Genomic DNA, 14,709 nt, shown 5'->3' on the forward strand with positions numbered 1-14,709 from the left:
GGCAAATAAGACAGAGAAATTAAAATTAAAAGTCATACAAGACGCAACAGACCTGACAGAATTAACAAAGAAATTAAATGACATGAAAAACGAAATAAACAATAACGAGACACCTTTTTTCCAACAAAAACACTTTATATATCCAGTATCAATTAGCAGCTCATTAATAATAATCATTGTTATCGCAACAATAATAATTGTAAGGAAGAAAAAACAAAACGAAACAATAATTCACGCAATGTAAATCGCGCCGTTAGAATAAGCGAAAGCATGTGATTCTAAGTAAACGATTATACCAAAAAATGTATCGGGGAAAAACAAAAATTATGTAAAAAGCGAAAACTTCGTACCTCCGTTTTCTTTTAATAACAGGGGGGGGATGTTGTAGCCAGGCCTACAACCAATAATAAAAGTAGTCCGCATGGCAACAAAATTAGGTTGCACGAACCTCGAAAAAGTCTTTCGAAAGATTATACAAATGTGTGATCGCCGAAATCTCGACCAGTCTTTCGAAAGACCGAAGAAATGCATCGCGAGAACATTGCGAAAAAGCTGATCAGCAAATTCCTAAATTTGATGATCAAATCGAGCGTGATATTGATTGATCAATATCACGCAACCGATCGACGCAAACGATCAGAATGCTGACCAGGCATCGATCAGACTATATAACCGGCTACACAAGGCGGAATAGTCAGAGTCGGGAATCAATCAAACATTACGTGTCGTTCGGAATCGTTACTATAATTATCGCGCAAGATATTACACGAGCACAGCGAAGTTCACGCGAGCCGTACTATCAACGTCTCAGGTGACATACTCGGTCGACGGCCGCCAGAGTAACGCGATACGCGCCCGCCGACGTTTAACCGTGAGTGAAAGAAATAATATAAGCAATAATTAAAACCAAGAAATTGTGCAGTTGTTAAATAAATCAAGTATCATAAAGAAAGTGTGTTAGTGATTTCAAGATTCCCTTCCATTCGCTTGATCCTGCTCGGAGTCCCAACTCCTTAGGCTTAACGGACCCGACTATCTCTAAAAATTAACGTTGTAGCCCATCCGGGGTACAACACTATTTTCAATTCGGTCGGTAGAACGGTTCGTCTAAAACGTCTGTCGATTTCGGATTTGTTGATGTTTTCACTCAGTGCTAACTTCAAATCTTGGATGTATACATGTTGATGCCACCTTCCCCGGTCGTCGCAGATCAAAAATTAGGCGAAATTATTTTTCGCACGATTTAGCGATCCGGTGAATGCAGGTGATAATTTTGCCGCGATGACATCTTTTTTGCTCGAGAGGATGTGCATGCGTTTCCACACCTTATTTCCGACGGCGGGTTTCCAGATGCGGTATCGCATATTATAGTATTTCGCTTGTTTCTGAAATGCGCGAGGTTTGCGCGGACGACCTAGTATGCCTCTCCGAGGATGCAACAATTTGATTCTGGCGGCGGTACGATAATGTCGCGTTGATCCGCGGGGAGGGGGCTGTTCAACTCTCGTCTGTGATTCAGGAATGCCGGTTACTCGGTGACCTCATGCCATGCGGTATTATACGCGAAGCGCAACGCCTCAATGCTCTGATCCCAGTGGCGGTGATTTCGGTCAATATACTGTTTGATCATCGTTTTGATGGTCTTATTAGTTCTTTCTGGGTTGCATTGAGGCGTGTATGCAGAGGAAGTACGGTGCGCAATATTAAACTTTAATAATCTTTGGAATTGCTCGGAGATAAACTGCCTCTCGTTGTCGGAGATAAAGACATCCGTGCCGGAAAATAATATGATTGTCGACGGCTTGCGCGACGGCCGCGGCGATGGCACGACGGAGTGGTTGCAATTCCATCCATTTTGTGAAGCGGTCTTGCATTACTAACAGCCACGTGTCCGTTCGCCGAACACGGTAAGAACCCTATTAAATCTATGGTTATTTGTTCCCATGAATATGAGACAGGGGCGGTGTGTAGAAATCGACAAGTCGGCTTTGCAACGATTTGTGCGCGAGGCAGTTTCAACAATTATGAACGTACCGGGCGACATCAGAAAACATGCCAGGCCAGTAGTATAATCGCGCAGCACGAGCAATCATCTTTGCGATACCAAGATAGCCGGCTGTCGGTTCATCATGTAGCCGCCGGAATATTTCGGTACGTTTTTCACGCGGCACGCATTCTTTTCACTGCTCGGACAGAATCTCGCGAAAGTTGGTAGAATGTCGGTAGAAAAACTGACGGTATAATTTTCCGTTTTCGATCCGATATTCGGGGAAATCGGCAGGTCTTCTCTGTACCCGCTGAACCTGCGATGAAACCACGGACATTTGTTTCCTTGTCGAGCGGAGTGCATGGGTGGTTGAGAAAGCGCGTCGGCAACGTAATTCAACTGTCCCTTCCGATACTCAATCAAATGTATATTGCTGGAGCTCGAATGTCCAGTGGCCTAAACGTCCCGTCGACTCTAGGCATTGCAGCCATTACAGGGCCTGGTGATCGGTTATTATATAAATTCGTAGCCAGATAGCCGCGTAGATGTCGGATCCTCCAGACGATCGCTAGACATTCGAGCTCGATCGCGCTGTAATTTCGCTCGGTCCTGTTGAGTGTTCGGCTGGCGTATACGATTACGCATTCGCTCTCCTCCAGATGTTGAGTTAAAACCGCCCCGAGTTCATGAGCTTGCATCAGTTTGCAATATAAACCGGCGGTTAAAATCTGGACAGGCGAGGACCGGGGCGGTAGTAAGTGCCTTTTTAAGTTCATTAAACGACTGTTCTTCTTCCAATCCCCATTACCATTTGATGCCTTTTTTTGTCAATTTGGTTAGTGGCGCGGCAGTCATAGAAGCTGAATCTTCTTTATCAAGAGACCACACCCATGAATTGTCGAATTTGTTTGATATTCATGGGTGTGGGCCATTGGGCGATGGATTTAACCTTGTCGGGGTCGAGCTGGATGCCACGGCGATTAATTACGTGGCATCCAACCCGATATCGAGATATTTAAGCTTGATGAGAGAAATGACACTTTTTTTCGGGGTTTAACTGGAGACGGGCATCGCGCAACCGATGAAACACCTCCGCGAGATGTTCTAAATGTGACTGAAAAGACGGACTAGTGATGATGACGTCGAGATAGACGAAAACGTGCGGTTCTAGTTCGAGGTTGAATATGCTATTGAGGAGCCGTTGAAACGTGGCCAGTGCGGAATGTAGTCCGAACGGCATGACTTTGAATTGCATCAGTCCTCGTCCGGGCACGGTGAATGCGGTCACGGGTCGGCTTTCGGAGGTGAGGGGTACCTGTCAATAGTCTTGTTTTAGATCAAGTGTGGATAAATATCACGCGCCGCGAAGTTTGTCAAGAGTAGCGGTTATGTGAGGCAGCGAATACGCATCTCTTTCTATGCAAAATCGATGTTTGCCGTCTTTCTTTCGAATGATTACGATGGGGGGAACTCCACGCACTGGAGAAGGATTTGATTATGCTCTCGTCCTCCATTTGTTGTACTTCCTCGTCGATGATTTTCTGCATCGAGGACGATATCGCTGTTTTATTGGTACAGGGGTGTTAACTCAGATGACTCGGATATGTAATACGATCGGTCGGCCCTTTCACGCCCTCAAATTTCCCTAATTCGGTATCGAGAAAAGTCGCTAATTCGCGGTCTTCTTGGGGCGTGCGGTGTGTTAATCCGGCAGTGACGACGTAGGAGGTATGACGATGTTTGGTTGCAGTAGCTGGAGGAAGTAGTATAAAGCGTGTCCATAAATCGATGCCTAATATCGGGCTATCCAGGATTAATAGGATCTGGAAGGCGTGCTTAAGATTTTTTTGGTGCGTGATCAGGGATAGCGTGATCTTATCGTTAATATTGGCAAGTGCCCTATCGGAAGCTAGATGAATCTGGCTTTCGACGGAGATGACTTCATTACCGATTTCCTGAGTGTAGCGCGTGGTTTCAGGGTTTATTAATGAAATCTCGGATCCCGTATCCAAAAGGGCGGTGAATTCGCGCCGATTTTGACGGTGATGTACGGACGCGGTGTGTATTTTACACTGGTGAATTTTTCGGCCGGAAAGAGTTGGCGACGGCTCCGATCGTCGTAGCGTTTCCCGGACAGGGGTGGCAATCCTTTGTAAGTACCCCATCTTTGCCACATTGCGAATAAAATTTTCGGGGAGGTCGTTTGCACGAAAAACGATCATGACCTCGTTGTTTACATCTCCAACACATATGTTCGTGATCGTAAGGGACCGGTTGAGAAGGAGTCGCGGCGTTCATACAGCGTTCTTCTCTATTTTCTGTTTCGCGAACCGTCCGATCTCCTCGTACTCTTCTGCCTGATTAATTAGATCGTTAAGAGTGATTCTTTCGTTTATCCGAATGAATTTTATATTCGGCTTTCATGTTTTTGTAGAGTCGATCTACTTTTTCCAGCGTTGAGTAATTATCCGCGCGGCGCATTAATGTGAGCATATGAAATCACGTATTGAGAAAATGTTTTGCCGGGACGTTGCCTTCGATCGCGAATTTCTTGCTAGCTTTACTTGGTATCGGCGTGATAAAAAATGACGGCGGAAATCGATTAAAAAGTCCTCCCAGCCCGACCATTCGCTTTCGTTATTTCGATACCACAAAGCGCTGCCCTTAAGTAACTCGAGCAGTCCTTCCAACATGATCTCGTTGAAATAACGATATTGTCTCTGTAATTCAACGAGTCTCTCCAAAAAGGAGAGAGAGTCGCGACCGTCGAAGTGACACCCCCATTTTCACAGATGCTCCGTTACAACTCAAATTCTAATCGCACATCTACGGTGGCGCTCTTGATAGATTCATTTTGCCGCGAACAATCAATGTTTGCAAGACAATAACTCATAAAGGTGGTATAATTGTGCGAAGGTTCGCGGTATGATATTTTATCAATTTAATAATAAGATGTACGGAAGCGCAAAAACATGTCATATAAGACAGCATATCTATATTTGTCAAAGTCTAGATTCAGATCATCATACGGATAAAATTCTGAGTTTAGATAGAATTTCACGTTGGTCAATTTACAATTGTCGAAGCCAAATTTATGTACTTTCATGTTATTTTTTCTGTTAGTCTGTACAACAAAGATGACGTATCGTGAGTTCTCGAGCTGAATCGCAGTTTTAAGAATCCAGGAATGTTTCGTCGTGTTCGGCAATAAAGGTATACAGATTCCATGAACGGAAGACTCATACTCAGATATCGTATCCGCTTTCTAAGTCTGCAGCATGCAATTTAGCAATTTATTGACTTCGTTCAACATAAGGCATTCGCCATTGTACTTTGAATAATTCAAGTGTCGGTTCCATCACAGGATTTCCCACAAGACAATTGTTATCATTGCGCGCTTGTATTAAAATCAATTCGTGACGAGCATTACCACACATTTGTAATCTTCGCAAAAGCCAAACAATATGTTGAGCAGTACACAAAAATTAAAGTATCCATCAGCTGTCGTTAGAGTTTTCGCGTTATAGTCACTTAAGATAATTCCAACATTCCACAGACCTTCAAAGTTGTCATTTGACAGTGTTGTATAGCTTTTTAGAAGACTGGTCACTCCAACGTTTCCATTGCGATCAATCTCTACACCATTGAGTTCATATCGAATTTCATCAAACATGAACGCGACGCAATTATTTCCCAATATTACATCAGATCTATCAATCTTTCTGTTCTTTGTCAATCTTTCTTTAACGTAGAGAAAACTTTCAGACGACAACGCGTACAAATCTTGCTGTTGTATGGATATTCTTATTTTACCACTATGTTCAAATGTCGTATTAACATATGGATTGTAAGTTTCTCTCTTGACAATGCGATCGTCAAAGATCGATTGACCTCCAATGTTCAAGATATCGGCCATTTTGGATCGTACGATGAATCTCAGTGATTTCAAAAAATTTAACGTTCGACGCGTTGAGTTTTTTCTCTTCTTCTTCTTCTTCTTGATGAGCGAGTATTGTCGATCGTTTTTTTTTGTAAAAAATGCGTCGTTGTTTTTTTTTTGTAAAAAATGCGTTATCTCTCTGCGCGTGCTTTACTTCGTTCAACACGAGCATCTCAAATGTCACGCTCGCGTTATCGCTGTCGCCGGCGTACCTGCAATCTGACGATGATCTCTTTTCTTCTAAAATCGAGCAATCGTCCGTTTTGGTCAACAATGTGTATCGTTAGCTCCGTAATGCTCTGTACGATGACTGACAGATAAATTATCTGCATTGGCCTTTCCGATATCTTATCCTCCTGGCGGCACGCTCAGCGAAAATTCGTGTATCGTGTGCACACTTTAGTCGTTGCTGTATGCGCCCGCAGTCACGTTGCACTCTACACGGATAATGTTTACGTTCATTATGTTGATCGACACATCCGATTTATGCCACCTTGCAATATATGCTTCGACGAGAATCCAAGCAGCGATCCAATATTATTGGGCTTGTTAAAGTTTATTTTGTAGGCGCATTTAATCTCACACTTCATCGTTGTTTGCGCGGAGCATTATCGAGTATTTTCCAATCTTGTCATCGCCGCGCGCGGTGTCACCGGCATTGCTATCGGACGTGTCGCGTCGCGGACGTTTCCGTGAAATCTCACGTTTCAAAAATTCATTTATGGCCTGCAGTTCATACGACCCCTCGGGAATCGTAATTTCTGCGTCGTATTCATCAAAATAAAATGTATTGTTCAAAGCGTTTACATTCGATATCGTGTGATAAGTCTTCAAAATTGCTAAACCTAGCTCGTAGTCCGTCGCTCAAATTTGTGGCTGGAAAATAGTTTGCCATGAGAATGCTGCTTTTCCCGCTCAGCATAAACGTCAGCGACATGATGAAAAAAGCATCCAATAAATACTGAAACGTCGCGGCGTTTTGTCAGGCTTTTTAAATTCATGCGCGTCGGCCGTTTAAAGAAATCATAGGCACAACTGTGTTGGCAGCGCGAGTATGGATTTCAAGTGATAGATAAAGACAGTCCACTTATCAATGGGCGATACAGAAAAGAATTTAACATGTTCACGGTACCATAACGCCATTAGTCGATGTCGATACGTTAACTAGACACATGGATAATATCGAAGATCGTAAAAAAATAGCGAAGCAGATTGCAAAAACGAGCGATTCGATTCGCAAAAAATATCGCGCTTTAAAGACTAGTAAAATAGATGAAGAAGTAGCGTTGGAGAGACGCTTCAAGCCCATTGTCGAACCTCTAAAACAGATTGTTGAAAATATCGAGGAATCTCAACCGATTAAAAAAGAAGCTAAGATTGCAAAGGATATTGATATTAAAAAAAAGAAACGTAAAGACAGCAATGACGACGATGACAATCCGATACGATGTATTTGTCATCGTATAAACTCAGAGCGATTTTCGACTCGAACACCGTATATATTTGGTGTAGCATATATTTGGATCTTATCTAAGTCTACACAACTGACAATGATTTCGATCTCTTCATTCAAGCACCGCGTACATCTTCGCTATTCGTAATTGTCGAAAGTTATTGTTCGCGCTACGACGTTACTCTTTACATTTTTCGCCTTTTTAGCGTCTTTTCTGCCATCCACCCTCGTACACCGCGTACATCTTCGCTATGAGTCCGACGAATTCCGTCATTATCGCGCCGTTATTTTCGTCTTTCATTAGGCCGGATATTTTTTTATTCACGAGAGGCATTCCGTATGTGTTATCCATTGGATAATCGCTCGTGTCGAATCTAACGATATGAATATAACGATACACGTTTCATCATCTCCTACACATCATCGCATTCGACGTGGTATATGAGACTGTCATGTCGGTGTACATGATCTTGCATTTCGGTGTACATGTCACCGCGATACAGCGGTGACATGTGATGAAATTCGTATAAGCAAATTTTCGATATGTCGATATACACATATCCACATAAATCGGCTTGTTGAATTTTACCTCGAGTTTACGCAGTTCGATGGCGATTAAATTTTCCGCAAAGACGCTGCGGCTATGGAAATTTGATTTCGCGATTATTGCTTCCGCACCATACCATCTATCCCATTTCATTATCAATTTTACATCCACGTGATTCCGAACATTTTCCATTGTTTTACCAAATACCGCGTTGTTCATCAATTTATACAAATTTTTTTCGAAATCGTTTTTTATGTACGTTCTAAACTGTGTATTGAGTTTGATGTAATCGCGAAGCCAGGTGGATTGAGCAGATTGTAGTACGCGGTGTATCTTTGCGATACGAAGACCATGGCGCGTATATTGCAGATTGCGGGTAAATGACGTACTGCTTCTTATCGTGTAGCGTCGCGAGAAGTTTATCCTGCCGTGTGCCAGATTTATCGCGCGTCGGACAAAAAGGTAGGTCAGTATGTCGGTCGTGCAGATGACGCGAATATTCGAAATCAACCTCGAGAATATAACTCGTAGGCGAATCCGAAGCGATCGTGCTCACATCAAAGTTCGCAACGTCTTCGACCCATCGAAACTTGACATAGGGCAACGGTTGACACATTGCCCATCCGTACAGATTATTCACGTCAGTATAGTACATCAAGTATAACGACGGTTTCGATGAGTCGTACGAATGTACTTGTTATTGGCCTGCGCGTATTTGCCGAAACATTGACTGAAGCCGTCGCGTATACCGCACTCGATAAACATAACCGTATCGATGTCGGTGAGCAACTCAAATTTTACGCGCGTATATTTTAGCATGGTGTCCCACGTGAAACCTGGCAAAGTGTAGTAATGCGTGGGATCGAGACTACTAACTTTTGATACAACTTTCGCGGAAATTTTCAAAAACGTCGGCCAATAACAAGACCTCGGTTTTTAAATACAGATCGCCTAGGGTTTCAATAGAAAACCTGTAGAAAAGCTGTCAGACATTCATGTGCGTAATCGTTCTTCGATACCGTGTCACCGGTCAACGGCTATAGAACGATTTGCGCGGTGGTAAGCGCGTATCCTGCAGCTTGTCCGCGCGATCTATGTATTCGTAGGGAAAGATATTTTTACGCGTCAACAAGTCAAAATCCTCTTTTGATAATGTTGAAAATTCGGAACGTAAAATTTTTAATTTCTCTTTCGTTAGAAAAGATACCAATTTATCGAGGCTAGTATTTAAAAATTTATACGAATCGATAAATCGTAGTCGTACACAATTTTGCGAATCTGATTTCTCGACGGTATTTTTAACGTGTTTAGTAAATGAAATGTATTTTCCTTTTGTTATCGGCAGCACGTCGATCTTACCTTCGAACGCCGTAGCTATTTCCGTGATGACAAAATGCGCGTCATAATCGGATAAGTTGTGAAATATTACCGGAATGCAATATGAATCTTTATATTTTATCTTTATATTTTAAATTGCAATTTGAATGCGCAGGACCACGGTAATGACCGGTAAAGTGGCAATGATTGTGTACCCGTGTGTCATCCGACGCAAATGGTTTCTCGCAAATATGACGACACGTTGCGCTACGGTATGCCTTCCACTGTTCTCTTGACAACGTTTCCATGAAGACATTTGCGGATAACAAAATTTTTACTCGATGCGCCAAGTCTTTGAGTTGTCGAACAAACCATGCAACACAGTCCTCCGCGCCAAAACCTATACGCCGATAACGCGTCATTGTACGAGCATCGCACGTATCCGACGCTAAATACTTCGTGCTGTTGATAGATGTACGACGCGCCTTCCGTTTCTCCCAGTTCTGTATGCCGTGATACGCACTCCAAGTCCGCGTACACCATGAATGGAAGTCGTTTCTTATTCAAGTGATTCTTAAATTCGAGCCACTTTTCGTCTTCGCTCGGTAATCGGATGGCGCAATCGTTTATCTGTTCGCAGTCTATGTATGCAATTTTTCAGATGAACTGAAATAGTGTAAACATCTGCAAAGAAAGAAAACATGATTTTTTTTTTAGTATTAAATAAACAATTATAATATAAAATAGTATACAATTTTTTTTGTTAAAATGTGTATACTGGTCGCAAAAGAATTTTTTGCATTTCTTTCTGTTTATTTGCGAGCTTACGAAACGGGACAGGTTCTTGATGCACGCAAAGTGTCCCGCGTTGTCATCGCGCGGATCTTGAACGTACAGCAAATTTATGTGTTTTTCCTTCTTTATTGTCAACCGGGAAAATATCGGGAAAATCTCCTTTCCCTCGAAGCCGTAAACGTTAATGGAGATGGAGTTTTTAAAAATTTAAAGTTGGATGGAGTTTTTAAAAATTTAACATTGAGGGGATTCGAACTCGCGTCGGACGGACGAAAAAAAGTACCGCGTACCTCAGGCTGCTCAGCTATGTCACTTTTCTGCTTATCGCTGCACGGTTACTGTACTTACTGCACAGCTGATCGAGCGCCCAATTTTATTTGCAATTTTCTTAGAAATCAAAGTCCACTCACATAAACCATTTTACTACATCCAATCCCCTCCTTCAAATAGACTATGGCTCATCTCATTTGGAATTTTACAATCGGGATCATCTCCTTGTAAGTATTTCTTTATGTTTAGGCATAATTCGCATATGGCTGCCAATTGTTAATTTAGTTCGGTTACAGTTTTGTTAGACTTTATAGTTTATTTATTAGTTTGAAAAGCGGACCCTCAACAATCTGAAGTTCACATGTTCGGCAGACTGGCGTCATAGAGCTTGAGCTCTTAAGAAATTATTTTAGTTTATTATTCGGGATGATTTTTACCAGATTGGGAAAGTTAGTTTGTAAAAGTAACAGTTTTTTCCTTTCGAAAAATAATTAATTATCGATTTTAAAAAATAACTTGTGTACAGTTATAGTTACTAAAAAAGTAATGAGTCGTTATTTTTCAGTTCTCTGTTAACTTCCTGTTATGTTTTGTTGCTATTTTAAATATAAAAATCTTATATTTCTACTATATTTCTTATAATATTGTTACGTTCGCGGCTATTGTCACTATTCTCGTAGTCTTTTGCGTCACCGCGCACATGCGCAATCCGAAGGAAGCTGCGCTTGGAATAAACAACACTTCTTTACAAAACATGAAGGCTTTATTCAAATCAGAAATACCAAACAATATCAAACTACAGTAATTTGGCCGACACACGTCCGCACGTCGCGAGTCACAGAACAATCACATAAACAAACACTCCGTTGCTCCGGAGAGCGCTTTGCTTTTTCTCCATACGGCGGCTCGACTTTGGCCGCAGAAGATTCGCGCGGATATAACAATATATTTCTAAAGACTGATTGCAACGACATTAAGCGAGACTTAAAACATTAAATTTATTATACCAAAGCAAAAATACAACATTACACAGTAAAGAAATTTTATATTTGTGTTAAAATCCGTCCTTGTTAAAATTTGTGTGTTAAATAATCTGCATATTTATATGTAAATTTAACATATGTCTACTATGTTAATTGATCTTAACAAATATAAAATGTAAAATTATTAAAATAATCTAAGAAATGTTAAAATAACAATTCATACATATTTATTCAATATGTTAAAATTTACACAAAAAAATGTTGGTTCTACTTTATAACAGGAGTAGGAATGTTATTATTCTTGTTATTATTCTTTGTGTGGTTTCGGTACAGTCTCGAATCTTGACGCGTCTCGACATGTTATTTTATCATAAAAATTAAAGTCCGATTTGAACATTTTTACTTTAAGAAACGTCATTATCCTCGTTGCCCAATATGAATGTACGATTGCAATTTCTGTCACCGAAGCGCTACTGAGTCCAAGTAGAGCCAATGTACATTGTGCGACAATGATTCGCGTGGTCTTGCCAGAGCTCTAACTTCGGCCTGATTTATTCAGGTAGGATCGATAACATCGATAATGCTGAAGGAGATTGAAATTAAGATAATTGGGTAATTTATTAAAATTAATAACAAGTTTTTCAAAGATATTCTTTTATTAGAAATAAAATTATGTGTATCCGAATAATCAATTTAATATTCTTGTGCAATTACTTGCTGTTATCGTCTTTCCAACGAATTGCTCAAATTTTCATTTTGTTATACATTACTTAACTATTTATTGTACAAACTTTAATAAATTATTTATTATACATTATTATACAATCTGTTGTCGTTTATATCTATTTGAATAAATGTTTAATTTAAAACGCATATATTACGAATTATATATTTATACAGATAAATATAAAGATGCATATGACTTGTAACACGACGGAGATATAATTCATACATTTTTAAATTAGAAAAAGAAAGAAAGATGAAACAAATAAAAGATTAGTTATTATTTTTATTATTATTCATTACTGCATGTGTCCTTTCTGAAGCGCGCATGCGCATTCAGCATTATCGACGTTATCGACCCTGCTTGAATAAATCAGGCCGATAAGTTAGAGTTCCGGCGGGATCAGCCGAATCATTGTCGCACAATGTACACTGTCTGTCAATGATTCGCTCGATTCTACAGTGGCCCTGGCTTATCGGCCTGATTTATCCACCGACTCGATAATCCGTAAGATCGATAAGTAAGAAAATTTACAACAGTTAGAAAGTGTCTTCGATGTTGCATTCTTAATGCAAGATGCGCGATCGAGGGAGAAAGCATAATCAGACGTGATACCGAATTTCGAGTGTCCCATCACTGTCTCACACACTCGACGCTAGTGCGAATGAGAGACCGCGATGTCTCTATACGTCGCGCTTTTCTTTTTTTCTCTCTCGTTCTGATTAATTATTACTTATTCAATGATTATTTATTTATTTAATTGATTATTTAAATATAATTATTAATTATTAATTATCGCGTAATAATTCTTTTATTATATATTTTTAAAAAAGTTAAAATTACAACGTGTAAAATTACAACTATCATTGCGGATTTGGACATTGAATGTCTTACAGCTATCTCTAGCAGCTGATATTAAAAATTATTTTAAAAAATAATAAATTCGCGAAACTGTGTTCAAAAATAAGGAAGTTTATATTCAATAATAAAAAATAATAAAAAATTATTAATAAATAAAAATGTGAAAATCAAAATAAGTATTTTTGAAAAGAACATTATGTTGTAAATTTAAAATTTGAATTTGCAATAATGTAATTATATAAAGTATTATTTCTATATGTAAAAGTATTATTTCACGTTACATTATATCGTATCATTTCTATACACTTATATTTAATTGTAAATGTAATCAATCTTATAGCACAAAAAGTTTATTTGTACATTACAAATTTAAAAATGCGCGTAAAATTGTTACATGGGTTTCCAAATTATCTGCAGTGATAGTTATAATTTTACACATAACTTTTTTTTAAAATGTATAATAGAAGAATTACTACGCAATCATAATTAAATAATCAATTAAATCAATAATTAAATAATCATTAAATGATTAATTATTGATTAATCTTGATTAATTAATTACTTATTGATTAATTAATGATTATCTAAAATTTTTATATAAAAAAACTTGACGCTGCTAGACCTTGATTGAAATAATAACAAAGTAAAAATAAGAAATTTTTATTTAAAAAAATAATGACAAGATTTAAGGAACATTGACAGCAATAAAAATGACCAGTATGTGTATATTGTTCGAGCAATATAAGATTAATATAAGATTGATATAAGATTAAGTTTATTTCTTACAAAGTAATATGACGGCATATATTATGTGCAAGAAACTGTATTCTTATTACTTTAATGTTATTATTATATATATTATTACTTTAAGTTGTGTTATTTTTTTTATCCAGCGCCAAGTTCTTTTACATAAAAATTTTTTTATTTAAATTAATTTTTTTTTATTTTGTACTATTATCTCTTTAATTCTTTGTAATTAAATTTTCCATTTTAAATATACATATATTTAAAAATTCTTTACAGGATATGCCGGAATATTATGTATACATATATTGAGATAAAATAAAAGCTACTACTATTTATGTTAGATACATATCATTTAAGTTAAATTAGGTATTAGGTATTAGGTATTAAGTATTAGGTTAAACGCAATCTTATAATATCATAATTTTGAAAAAGAATTAAAGATTACTATCACTTGGATTTTAGAATAAGAAGACTTCAATGAGAATGCAAAGATATGAATCATTGATTGATTTATATTTTTTTAAAAATAATTATACATGTAACTTTCGAGGTAATGGGATTATATAACTTGGCGCCATTTTTTTTATATCAAATCTTTTATTATATATAGATGATATACATATTAATTAAGTTAAACGCAATTTTATGATATCATTATTTTTTAAAAAGAATTAAAGCTACTATCACTTGCGTTTTAGAATAAGAAGATTTTATTGGAAATACAAAGATACGAATCATTGATTGATTTACATTTTTTAAAAGTAATACATTTAACTTTCGAGATAAGACTGTAACTTGGCGCCACATTTTTTTATATCAAATCTTTTATATAAGTGATATACATATTAGAGTTGAATATTAGCTACTATTTAAATTTAATAAGATTGTGACATAATACTTAGGTTTCTCACATCGTTATTGAAGGAAATGAATTAGCAGATTAACTGATGAAGGGAGTAGAACAGAAAGAGGACAAAACAAAATAGATCTCTAAGAAATTTTAGAAAAAAATTCCGAAAAAAGAAAGAACCGTGACATATGATATAGAATACTCTAATGAAGAAAGTTAATCTTAAAGGAAAAAA

General features: G+C 38.1%; 1 protein-coding gene across 7 annotated transcripts in view; it reads left to right on the forward strand.

Moving 5' to 3' along the window:
• Positions 1–14,709, forward strand: part of Wdr62 (WD repeat domain 62) — a 249,240-nt gene that overhangs the window by 120,124 nt on the left and 114,407 nt on the right. The window lies entirely within an intron of this gene.

This window comes from Pogonomyrmex barbatus, unplaced genomic scaffold (assembly GCF_055798465.1).
Source record: "Pogonomyrmex barbatus isolate J1 unplaced genomic scaffold, ASM5579846v1 scaffold7, whole genome shotgun sequence".
NCBI classification, from domain to species: Eukaryota; Metazoa; Arthropoda; class Insecta; order Hymenoptera; family Formicidae; genus Pogonomyrmex; species Pogonomyrmex barbatus.